This window comes from Globicephala melas, chromosome 1 (genome assembly GCF_963455315.2).
Source record: "Globicephala melas chromosome 1, mGloMel1.2, whole genome shotgun sequence".
In the NCBI taxonomy this organism is placed as follows: domain Eukaryota; kingdom Metazoa; phylum Chordata; class Mammalia; order Artiodactyla; family Delphinidae; genus Globicephala; species Globicephala melas.
This window is the reverse complement of record NC_083314.1, coordinates 142,497,858-142,511,102: the sequence shown is the minus strand read 5'-3', so window position 1 is coordinate 142,511,102 and position 13,245 is coordinate 142,497,858. Positions and strand designations below refer to the sequence as shown.

Below are 13,245 nucleotides of genomic sequence, written 5' to 3'. Positions count from 1 at the left end.
AGCGAATTATAGTCCTAATGTTCTCTCTGCCAAGTAATTAACGAGACGTACCACAAACGGCCCGGCGCCCGGAGAGGAGTGATGACTTTTATTAGCATGTTCACGGGTCACCCAGCCCTTCTGCATGCCGAGAGGTCAGTCGGGTTAAAGAGGAGCCGAGGAGGGGCCATGGGGTGGGGGTGGGGGTGGGGGTGGGCCCTGCCCTTGGGGAGAGGGAGGGCGCAGCTTCAACTGGAGTATTAGCCTCAGGCTGCACGCTTAACAGGCACCTATCTGGGCACCATGTTACACATGCGACACTGATAAAAGCAGCTGGGGAGGGACCCTCAAGGAAGGACCCTCCACAGCCAAGGCCGGTGGGCAACCAGCGCTTACAGGGGACCTCCTGTACCATCCAGGCATGGGACAGTCCTTATCTTAGGGTCTCCTTCCCTAACCTACTCGAGGGCAGGGCTGTGACCGTACCTTTATATCCCTCTGTAGCATCTAGGACAGGGCAGGAGCTCCAAGAACATTTGCAAGGTAAAAAAGAATCTGCTTTTTCCATTTTAACCCACCAGATGGGAAGGCTGCCACCAAGCTTATACATTGTTTGGTCTCATTTATACAAATCCTTTGGTTCATTCAACAAATCCTTATTGGGCACTTACTATGTGCCGGGCACAGTGCATTCAAAAATGAAGACTCACACACCTGTCTGCCCTCAAGGAGCACCTCTTATCTGACAGCTCACCGTCGTGCTCTGACAGCTCTCCACTCCCGCCTCGTGCACGGTAGGCCCTCAGTATACAATGGATACCCTGAACTCTTGGATTCTCATTATGTGTGCCCCTAAGGTCTGGCCAGCACGCCAAGCTCGGGTGGAGAGGAAAACAATGGCAGAGTCTCAGGGCTTCTGTGCACATCCCAGTCCCACTGCTAACCAACCAGAAGCTTCATAAGCAATTCTACAACTGCTAAACTAAAGCCCCAATTTTTTAGGGAGTGCAGCTGGGGGCTCACTGCAGGGCAGAGAGAGCACCAGCAAAAGAGACAAGCCTGGCTCCCAGCCACAAAGGCTAACCTGCTGTGTGACAGGAGAACAGGGACAGGTGGACTTTGACCCTCTGGGCCTCGGTTTCCCCTGCTGGTAAACCGAGGAGGTTGTCCAGTCTGATCTCTAAAGACATCCTAATAAACAACAACAGTAGAACAGTACCATCCGAGCTGGACAGGGCTCCGGGAACAAAGGATGCAGGAGGAGGATTCCAAGCAGAGCCGGCATCCTACTGGTACGTCCCCACCCATGTGCTCAACGACACAGGGAAACTCTACCCACGGCTCTGAATAATAATAGAAGTAACATTTAGGTAAGGTTGGGCATTAAACTAAACCTCACTTAAGAGGCAGAGTTGTTGGCATTTGGGAGTAGGAAACAGGCCTGGGAACGTACTTGATACCTACCACAGAGTAAAGCGGATCACAGCCAGCTCTTGACTCAAGAACATCTTCGGCCCCTGCCACACTTTTCCCTCTTGCCAACTGCAGATACTTCGAGGGTGCCCAGCCAAAGCGTAGGGGCTGGAGGTCAGTTCTGGAAGCTACGCTTTCAGAAGAACACTGGCAAGCCAGAAGCCAGGCGAGATGTCTTCCAAAACACAACAGGAGCTATTTTAAATGGAAACCCATTGGTGGAGGCGGAGGAGTTTTATGGGAAGAACAGAGAACATGAATGAGTTGCTATAATTAACCCCTTGAAAGAGCTGTCATAAGGAAGAGGAAGTCTTTCCACTTGATGGTGGTAATACCAAGAATACAGACTTCTAACCATTCTAACCATCTAAAACTGAAATGTGCTGTCCTGTCAGGTAATGAGTTCCCCGTCACTGGAGGCGAAGCAGAGGCTGTAGAGGAAACCTGAGCCAAAGAGACTCTCATATTCAGAAGGGACTTTAAAGGTTATCAACTGATAAAATGCTGATGAGAGAAAAATACAAAGGGGATCATTCAAGTCCTTCATGTTTTAAAATAGCTTTTCCTTTAAAAAAAAAAAAGAGTGTAGGACTCCTAAGGGGATATGGAAATGTTCTTCCTGCCTCTCACTAACCTGCAGGAGGGCTTTTGATAAACAGAAGGTTTCCCCAATATCCTCGGTCAAACTCCACCCACACTTCTTCCCGGCTGCAGAGGTCACCGTGTTTTTGTGGCAAAAGCTGCAGGTGGTGACGGAGATGCTGGATAAGTAAGAAAAGCTCCATTATGTAAAGACTCAAATGTTTACGCCGCTTCTGTGGAGCAGAGAATCAGATCAGCAAACAAGTTCCGACAGCAGACCCTATGTAAGAAATGTAGTGGGTCAGCATTCATCATCCTGGGAGGATGAGCTGGCCCCGGTCCTCCCACAGCAGCAGCACCCAGCCTGGCCTGCTGATGTGGACGGCAGACCACAGCAAGCGCTCACCACCTACCCTGGGGAAATGTTCAGATCGCAAATCAGTGGTCACCACGCAGGCAGAGGGGGACCTCCGACCACTACCAGGTTTCCAAGAGAATCAAGTGCGGTGTCCTAAGTGGCAAATCCTGCAGAGCTTTGTTTACTTGCTGAATTCTCAGGACCTAGAACAGGGCCCAGCACGCAACTTGTGCTCTGTAAACGAGTAAGTAATCCAAGTATCTCTTTTTCTCTTGTTTTGGAAGCAATTACATAACTTCTTTTTCTCCAGCTGATTCACCCATCTCTTTGCATTCAGCTCAAAATATTGCACTAAAATTATTTTGCCTTCCCCGAGTCCATGGCGGGATAAAGGAGCTAGCTATCTAGAAGCTTAGGGAGAAAAGTTGTGGTGTGGGAATATGGAACGCTCAGTTTGAGCTCCAAAAGGGTAGGAATTTTTGTCTGTTTTGTTCACTGCTTTATCCTCAACTTTGTGGTATAATACTGGCGCTCGGTATGCACTCAAGTATCTAAAAAGAATCAGCAAGTATATCCACTGTATGATCCTGACAACTCACTTTTCTCTCTAGGCCGTCTTTTCTCAACCATAAAATGACAGCGCTAGAGGGGCTCAGGGGTCCCCAGCCAGTTCTAATGCGTTTGAAAGTCTCTGATCCAGGTAAGCTGGCCTAGGAATGGCTTTGATCAGAGAAAGCCTGCCTGGGTCCTCGCCCCCGCCTCCCCCCACACCCCGTGTTTCCACAAGGGAGGAAGCTAGGAGGCAGTGTGGTCCCACAGAAGAAGCACCGGCTTTAGAGCCCAAATATTTCAAGTCCCAGCTCAGCTTGGGATACGGAAACCTTAGGGATGTCACTGAATTTCCCTGAGCCTCAACTTCCTCTTCTGCAAAGCAGGGGCCATGCCTAGGTACCTCTGCAGGTTGCAGCCTGGATTACACGATGATAAGGCATAGAAAAGCACCTTGCAAGGGTTAAGGTTAGCAGAGCGAGGCTCTACAAACCCTCCCATGAAGAGGCACCCATGTCACTTCCAGCTCTAAACCTTACAATTTACTTCTACCCTCAATGGGAGAAGCCAATTCAAGACAAAGGGTGATCAAGACCAGTCCACAAAATATCATTATTCAAAGATTCATGATCTGTAACTTGACCTGTCCTAATGACGAAGACATAAATTTTTATATAATGGTTCATCTTCAGCTTTTTGCTCCCTTCTCAGAAGACTGAACAGACAGAAGTTTAAAGCAGAGAAGGAGAAACATTTGGAAAATTGAACACCCTGAAAAAGAAGACAAGAGCCCTTCTGAAACTGCAATTCAACCCACACTGGTGGCCAGCAAGGGATAAGCAGAGACTGACTGCTGCCCCCAATAGAGCTAGGCCCTCCCAGGAGGCGTGGCATTTCAGAAGAGCCTCTAGGATAGCTTTGGTCCCAGTGTGGCCTCAGAGAGGAGGTATGGAGCCTGTTCTCAAAGAGCAGGGGCCGTCCCACCCTCCTCCCCACAGCCTGGCAGCCACGCAAACAAGCAAGGCCCTCATCAGTGGTATATATCAACACAGCATCTATGAGCAGCAGAAGTGACAGCCAAAATCAAGATAACTGACCCTTCTGGACACACCGGATGCATTCAGGACCACCACACCACAGTGATGCTGCCAGGCAATGTGTGTTATCATTAAAAAGTGAAACGCCTCATTTTTAATGCTCCCTGACTGGGAGGTGTTACCATCCCCCCAACCATGGGTTCAGTTCTCCCTTCCTCACTAAAAGAGGGTATCACCAGGAGTTCTCCTGTAAAGAGACTTGGGGTGGGGGGGGATAATTAAAAGAGCTCAGAAAAAAAGGGGTTCAAGGCCTGACAAAGGTTTCTCGGTTGGCTTAAGGCAAAATTTAGAATGTACATCTTTTCATTCGCAGGCCGGCATTTTATTTAATCATGTTCATCCAGGTCTTCTTCATCTCCACGGTTAGGACAAGCAGAGCAGACCACAAATAAACACACCCACAAAAATATCCTAGCAAGGAAAAAACCCTCTCTCTTTTCTCACTACTCATTTCCTCACTCTACACCGGGAGCTCCCAGGGGCACACGGGGAGGTTACTGCCAGCACTGCATCCCCTAGACACTCCGAGCACCAAGTAGGTGCTCAAGTAAGAACAAACTTCCTAGGAACTTCCCTGGTGGCACAGTGGTTAAAAATCCACCTGCCAATGCAGGGGACACGGGTTCGAGCCCTGGTCTGGGAAGATCCCACATGCCGCAGAGCAACTAAGCCTGTGCGCCACAACTACTGAGCCTGCGCTCTAGAGCCCGCGAGCCACAACTACTGAGCCCGCATGCCTAGAGCCCATGCTCCGCAACAAGAGAAGCCACTGCAATGAGAAGCCTGTGCACCGCAACGAAGAGTAGCCCCCGCTCACCGCAACTAGAAAAAGCCCGCGCGTAGCAACGAAGACCCAACACAGCCAAAAATAATTAAAAAAAAAAAATTTTAAACCAAAAAAAGAACAAACTTCCTCATGGTCAAGGAGTGCAGACTCTCTATACCGACAGTCCTCATGTCCCCAAAACAACCTGGCGAAGAGTGGGGGTCACCAGGGGTTGCTTTGTGGAAAGAGTGACTTAGCTAAAGAATGGGGGAGGGGCATCTGGGCTCAGACCCACCCCTCCCCCTCTTAAGGCCACAAACAGTGGCAGTCCACTTGGTGAGTGAGGACACAACAGGTGGAAGCTCCACCCCACCCCTGCTCCTCTAGGTGGCCCCTGCACAGGCACAGGCTCCAGAGATCCAGGGAAGAGGTTATTCCATCGGGAATGGCAGGTTTCCTACCCCATAAGCTCCTGGCCTTGAAAGCTTCAGGAAACAGCAGGCCCCCAACTCTAATTTTTCATAGACCAGATAGGGGGTTTTATTTCTTTAAGTTCTAGTTTATCTTCTTAAGCTGTCCAAACATTCGTCAGAGCTTCTCAGCCACATGCTAGGCTGCCCCAGAGGTTAGTAGTGCTTTTAGTGTGGTGAATTTTTTTTTCCCCTCATTCTCTTCCCCAGATAACAGCAATACCTCATATTTACAAGAGCTGTATGCTTCCCAGGGGTCTTAATTTTATTGGATGGGGGTGGGGGAACAGAGTGAATTGTCTCAAAGTGGGTTTGCAGAGCACACTGTTGTTTTACTTAGACTGCATATTTACACGGGGAGTCTGGAAAGAGGGGCGTGGCATAATCCTCCCAGCCACCACCTTCAGGATACACCACTCTCTGGAGGGCATTCCTGGGAAGGGAGGCACCAGGCCTTAGGAAGCCCCCGCCAGCACAGCACCCCTGAACGCCCAGAAACTGTTTGCTAAGACACGGTTCTGTTTCCACAGGGAAAATGATAAAGACGCTTTGCTTATCACAGTGAGATTTTCAATCCAGAACTGCAAACTGCCTTTTCAATCTTAACTGCATGCTGCCTTGTTTTATCAATCTGGGAAAAGGGGATAAGTGTTCCTTCTCCCCAACACAAAGGAGGACACACAGGGCCTTCAGCAATAATGTGAATAATGAGCATTTCTTCACCTGGAAGAAAAGTATTTAGTACAACTCAAGGAAATGAGAGACAATCTTACTACCAAATCAGCCATCTGATACCACATTGAACAGTTACAAAGAAGAGGGATAACCTTTACTTAGACTCCTTTCCCCCCACTAACCAGTTTTCTCTTGCTCTCAAAGAAAGAGCCTCTTAAAAAACCAAGAAGGGCTTCCCTGGTGGCGCAGTGGTTGAGAGTCCGCCTGCCGATGTGGGGGACACGGGTTCGTGCCCCGGTCCGGGAGGATCCCGCATGCCGCGGAGCGGCTGGGCCCGTGAGCCACGGCCGCTGAGCCTGCGCGTCCGGAGCCTGTGCTCCGCAACGGGAGAGGCCACAACAGTGAGGGGCCCACGTACCACAAAATAACAAAACAAAACAAAAAAACCAAGAAGTTATGTTGGTTATGTGGGGGAGAGCACAATACAACTGCCCCTGAAACCACCTTATGCACCACCAATTTTTTTTAATGTCAATAAAACCACAACATTGACAAGAGCAAAAAACAAGGTTTGATTTTTTTTTTCTCCCACTGTACAGGTATATCACAGGGAAAGGTATATTATTTTGTAATAGTTTCCTTAATCGGACTTAACCTGGGATTTACCAAATCTTATAATCCTTCAGGAAACGGAGATTTGCGTAGAGGTAGGCACACCTCCTCTCTAGAGATGTCTGGATGGGCAACCTCCCCAGCTACCAGAAGAGGAAACACGGGCGAGAGACCAGGTTCCTGGCAAGGTCAGCCCTCAGGAAGGCTCAAGCGGTCGGTCCTTAATTCAAGTACTTCTTTCCTACAGACTAGCCTGGTGTATGAGAAGATGTTATGGCAACCAAAGAGAACACGTCAGAGCTGGGATTGGCAAGCTAAGGTCCATGAGCCAAATCTGGCCCACCACCTATATCTGTAAATAAAGTTTTATTGGAACACAGCCACACCCATTCATTTCTGCACTGTCTGTGCCTGCTTTTGTGCTACAATGCAGAGCTGAGTGCTGGTGCCAGCGACCATACAATCTACAAAGCCTAAAATATTTACTATCCGGCCCTTTACAGAAACAGTCTGCTGAACCCTACACTCCGGAGTCAAATGCACTCCGTTATAAAGGATATAGTAGTAGACGGGATTCAAAGAATGCAGACAGGTAGTCCAGCATCCCCACTTTACAGATGTAGAAATTGAGGCCTGGAGAGGAGGAGGTACCTGCCAGGGTCCAACTGCTGGAAAGACAGGTCCCACCTGCTCTTCAGCCCAGACTCCATTTAACACAAAGTGTGAGCCTTCTCAAAAAAAACACCAGCAGCAGGGAAAAACATAAATAGAAAACCAAATCCTACAAACAAATATTAATGCTTGACCCAAGCTTAACATCAGAAATGTGAAAAATGGGGAGGGGCGCACGACAACATGGGATGCACTAAGCAAATTAATATCCAATAGGACAGACTATTTTAAGCCCTTAAGAAATACCCCTTCCACATACCCGAAGCACATATGCTAATCCAGCCCAGGCACTCCGCCTCTCCGCAGATAATGAACTTGGCAGTACCAAACCCAAACAGACTTTTTTTTTTTTACCAGTTGTCTACAATTTCAGTTTTTTCCTGGTTCTCACACAACTCAGCCCTCGAAGAGACCAAATTAGTGAGGTTTGTGCTCAATTTTAACACCCCCCAGTAATTAAGACCTCTCCCAAAAGGAGTGCCCAGCATTGCCCCCAAAACAGCTGTGGAAAATCAGGCAGAGAGGGAAATGCAGATGGAAAGGACCCCCCGGGTCCCCTCACAGAAGGGGGAGGAGGGGCCCAGAGGGAGGGTCAGAATCCACATCCTCCATTTCCAGACCTTTCCTCGAATCTGCACCGGGAAAACACCAGACAACGTGAACGGTGCGTGGAGACGGAACAACATCACAAAGTTAAAATTAATTAGCTGGCACGTTGACAGAGGCTCCATTGTGCTGTGCGGTGAAGCAATCAAAGTGCAAGGGCATCACACACAATGCTGAAAGGGCCATGACAGCCACGGGTACAAGACGTGAGGACATGCTCTGTCGTGTCACCAACATGGCACCCTAAACGAAGGCGAGGCATGCTTTCATACGTGTGCGTGCGCACGTGCAATGGCTAGTGGAAAGACAGGTCTGGAGTTAAGATTTTCTTAAATTACTTTCAAAAAAGCAATAACCAAAATGCCGATAATAGTTACTCTTCTATCGGAGAACTTGAAGTGAAAGACAACAGCTCAGGAACTGCGCAGCCCAAAGCTTGCCTGTAAGCTCCCGAGTGGCCTGTGGGAGGAAGCCAGGCATTGGGAGTGGCCACTCCCATGGAGGATGCCAGGGAGGGCAGGTGCCCTCCACTCAAGTGACGGAGCTAGCGTGGGATGAGGCCCAACGATGACAGGAACTGGGGACTCTGGACGCCCCCTGATCTGCTTGCGATCACCCCATCCAACCGCGTCATGAACCACCACTCCCATGCGCCTGCACACCCTGCTGTTTCCCAGATCTGCCAACAGCTGCCTTGCTCCCCAGCCTTGTTCACACTGTTCCTATACTGCTCTGGCCACAGTCTCCTTGAAATCCGGTGGGCTGTGCAACCCAGCTGTTAAGAGCATGGAATGCCTATGCTCGAATCCCAGCTCAGACATTTACTGCTGTGTCACCTGGGGCAGGTTACTTAACCTCTCTCTGCCTCAATGTCCTCATCTAGGAAACTAATTCTAGTTCTGACCTCATAGTTATTGGTGTAGGTTAAATGACTTAATTTACACGGAGCACTGAGAACACTGCATGGAACAAAGCGAGAGCTAAGTAACATTACTAAGGTCCCCACCCCTCCTTCTTGGAGGGCACTTCCTCCAGAATGCCTTCCCGAATTCCTTTTGTGGGTTAACTGCTCTTTTCTGGAGGCTGGAGCTCCAAGTGTCACTAATACCTCTCTGATGGCACTTATAGCTTATTTATAGTTTATTTATAAACAAATAAAAGACCTTGAAACCATTCAGATTTAATTCTAACAAAACTTTAGAAGTGTTCAATTTTCCTGTACAAAAAGCATGGTAAGAACTGACTTTGGGGAATTTCCTGGCAGTCCAGTGGTGAGGACTCCGCGCTTTCACTGCCGTGGGCCCGGGTTCGACCCCTGGTCGGGGAATCGGGGAACTAGGATCCCCCAAGCCACACGGCTCAGCCCAAAAAAACAAAACCAGAAAAGAACCGGCTTTGGATTCGGACAAACGTGGCTTCCAGTCCCAATACCACCCCTCTCTTTACAGCGGAGGGACCCTGTTCAAGTTTCTAAACCTCTTGGAGTCTTGAATCCCTGTGCAGAAAGGGACAGGGACCCAATTTACCCTTGGATTTCCATGAGGCTTCACTTGAAGTCCTGCTCCGGCACTGGGCCACAGGAGGCCAGAGTATGGCTGCCTCCCCCTGGTTGTGAAGGTTTAATCCTAGTCTATTCCTAATCTATATCCATGAGTCTGTCCCTCTCCAAAATGATCTACTTGGGCAAAAGAAAGGAAGAAAAAAAGAATGCCACCAACCACTCCTGCCCATAAATCCCCACCCCCAAGACTCCCCTTCTGAGAACACCAGCCCTCACTTCAGAGTCAGGCAAGATTCAGGCAATAAAAGTGGCGACAGAAACCTTGCAAGTGAGGTCCCCGATGCCCCATTGTCTCTGCAGTCCAATCTGTGCCTCTCACGCAAGGTTTCAGGGATGTAAAAAGCATTCAGATAAATGGGTCTCCACTACCGAGCTCTTACACAGGGAAAAGCATCTAAATCTAAATCAATTAATACGTATGAAGTCCCCACAGAGCCATGCCCCGGAGACAACATCGGAAGGGTGAGAGCACAAAGAATGAGCCTGATCCCAGCCTTCCAGTGCCAGACGGGCCAGACAGGGCAGCACAGCCAATGACAGGAGGCCGGCTCTGACTTCCCAAGCACTGGATCCTGGGCTAGGCCACCTCTGCAGTCGGCCCTTCCAAAGGCACTCATGAGTAACTTCACCAGGGACAAAGCCGGGAAGTGAAACTCAGCTTGTGAAGCAATGTGCTGGCAGTTCTGACAGGCTTTTGTTTTTTTTCTTTGTTTTTTAAATACTTATTGATTTAGGCTGTGCCAGGTCTTAGCTGCGGCAGGCGGGATCTTTGTTGCGGCATATCGGCTTGTTAGTTGTGGCATGCGGACTCGGTTGCAGCATGCGAACTTACTTGCGGCATGCAGGCGGGATCTAGTTCCCCAACCAGGGATCGAACCTGGGCCCCCTGCATTGGGAGCACGGAGCCTTACCCACCGGACCACCAGGGAAGTCCCCAGGTTTTTGTTTCTAAAGTGTGCTGTATATACCGTATGACCCAACCACTCCACGTCTAAGAACGTCATCACATATATGTGCACAAACACTTAGCCACAAGGGTGTTCACCACAATGCTGTTTACAATGTGAGAAAATTGGAAACAATCTTAATGTTCCAGTGAGGGACTGATAAATTATGTCACATCCAAGAAGCAGAATACTCGGTGATCACTGAAAAAGATGGAAACTATCTAATGACATGGAAGTGCAAAGGCTTACAGGAGTCCTTCACCCAACAAAACAGGTGCTTTAGTGAAGAAAGACAGACGGCTCTAAAGGATGGAGATACAACCCAGGAAAATGTGAGTGCCGACTAGACCCACAGTTGTCCATATCTCGAAAAAAATCGGGGACTAACTCACAACCCAGTCATCTCCCAGCCTGCACTATTTATGAAAGTTTTAGGATTCCTCAACGAGATGAGGTCCTATGGTCAAATAACTGTCAGACTCGTCGTATTTTACACTGTTTATCCACCCTCTATGTCCTATCCCACTTCTGAGATCTGCAATGCATCTTAATGCACTGCGAACTCTTGAGAAGCCCTACATTAGAGAAACTGCTGAACCCTGCATTTCCCACAAGATCCGGCTGCAGCAGGCCCTTTACTGAAACATGTCTGAACATCGCACTACAGAGCTGGGGAAGGCTGACAGCTTCACAGCACCCTGGATGTGGGTGGGAGGCCTGGGGACGCCCGTGCCTCTCACATCCTGGGGAATCTTCAGCCAAGTCATCTCCTTATCCTGGGCACAACCTCTCCATCTGGGAGCTGGACTAAATCAGAGGGCCACGGGGGCCACAGGGGGATGCATAAAGGTGGGAAGCTCAGCAGGCAGGACCCTTTGCACCCTCCTCCCCTTAAACTGTTACATGGCTCTGTTTTTCTGTTTTATTATTTGGCCTTCCACCTAAGATTTCATTTAAAGAAAGGGCTCTCCAGTTAAAAAGAAAAAAAAAGTAAGTTAAAAACTCCTGAAGCCTATGTCCTGTAAGGTTCCTCTAACTATTACAGTTGACTTTCTTTAAATCTGTATTTCAGGTGGGAAAAAGTCCTCTCAAAGGGAGCGGACGAGCCAAGCCAGGCTATCTGGAAAAGGCGAGGGTTTGAGCTGAACTTACTGCAAAAGAGGCTCTGCGGGTTTAGGGCTGGGATGAACCAAGGAGCCTGCCTACGGGCAGGAAGGCAGGGAGCAGTGGTGACACTGCTGGGGGAGATGAGAGGGACCGTGCAACTAAGTGGATGGATGAAAAGGCATCTTGAAAACCAAGGTCAAGAATATCCACGTGGAGGCTGACAGCAAGAAATCAGCTAACGTTTGAAGAGTTACACGATCAAAACAAGAGAGCCACTAGTTAGGTGACCGTGGCGCACAGTTTCTGTGACTCAGCGTGGAGGAAAGGCTGAGGAGGAGAAGCACCGCGGTCACCTGTGCTCACGGTCCAGCTATACGAGGGCAGCTGCAGAATCCAAGGTTCAACTTGAATGAGGACTTCAAACTCAACCTAAAGCTCGAACCTGGTTCGTGAAGATCACCAGAACAGGATTAGAACTCAGACTCGCCCACCTGTCTCAGAACTTGACCTTGTCATTCTGGCCAAGGTAGGATTCCCACGGATGGTACCTGCAACGCCATGCCAGCCACACACACCCCGACTTTCTCATTCCTCCACTGCTCGGATCGCCACATCCTAGGAGGGTCTTGCGTGGTTTGAAAGGTCATCCTGGGAACATCCGAAGAGAAATCATAATGTGGAGTGGAACTCAGGGTGTCTGGAAGAGAAGGGCATTCGTGCTTCCTCCAACGAGGAGGGTTCAATCACATTTTGGCAATTGGCCCGTCTCGCCCCTCCGTTCGCTTCTGGCTGGACAGCGGGCACTCCAATTCAAGCAGCTCTTCTCCAGTCAGACACCACACGCCCTACGAGATCCTCCAAGGCCCTCCTGGAAGCTGGTGCTTGGCTCTGTCAGACAGGTACAGGGCTTCCAACTGGAATTCAGTGACGCTCTGCATCCAACTTTCACCTATCTGGAAACTCGAAGAGCCAGGAAACTCGCACGTCATCACTGGCCAACTTCCAGCCTGGAGTGTGACACCGATGACAAGGAACTCATCTCGCATGCCGGTGTTGTCTGACTGATGATGACTGACTAAAATGCTGTATTGAAAAGAATTCTGAACACGGGTCGGAAGGAAGAGAGTTCCTGTGATCCACTTGCAAAATCTGACGTGAGTGCGGAGCATCGGCCTGTGTGCCAAGCATCTGCCGTCTGTCCTGGATGCCAGGACTAGCCTTCAGGTTGGATTCTGACTCTTAGCTTCGTTATATACTTGGACCTGTGACTCTGGAAAGTCACAAAAGCCACCTACCTGCCTTCTCATCAACAACACGGGATAACAAGCCTGGTCCATCGCCCCCAGGAGGACTGCTGGAGGGAGGGTGCCAACGGGCTCACGCATAGGAGGCTGTTCTTAAACATGTCCAGTGCGGGGGATTATTATATTTAAGGGATTACAGCTCCTCTCCACAAGAGTGGCCCCGAGGCACTACACGATCCTGAAGAGCTTTCTAAATCAACAGAGAATTAGCACGAACGAACGCGGTGGCTGCGAGCAGTGGCAGCCCTCAGGGAGGCGAGCCTCGAATCTCCCCTTGGGGACGGGCTCAGGGCCTGGTTCTCTGCTGGGTCACAAAGGACCAAGGGATGCTGGGATCCCTGTGTCTTCACCGGTTCTTCCCACTGCTGCTTGGCACAGGGCTGTGGGCACACAGGGCCCGAGATGGGAATACGCAAGGCCACGGCGCCCAGTTTGCAAACCGATGGGACCAACCACCTCCTCCCAGCAGGGTGGGGTGGGAGGAGAG

General features: G+C 49.7%; 1 protein-coding gene across 7 annotated transcripts in view; it reads right to left on the bottom strand.

Annotated features, from left to right (window-relative positions):
- SSBP3 (single stranded DNA binding protein 3) overlaps positions 1-13,245 on the bottom strand; it is a 164,617-nt gene that overhangs the window by 118,113 nt on the left and 33,259 nt on the right. The window contains exon 1 of one of the 7 annotated variants that reach the window (XM_060305228.2): positions 1,444-1,462. The exons of the other annotated variants lie outside the window; for them this stretch is intronic. The gene's annotated coding sequence lies outside the window, so the exon portion shown is untranslated. Of the gene's footprint in view, positions 1-1,443; positions 1,463-13,245 lie in introns of those variants that run through there. 7 annotated transcript variants of the gene reach the window in all.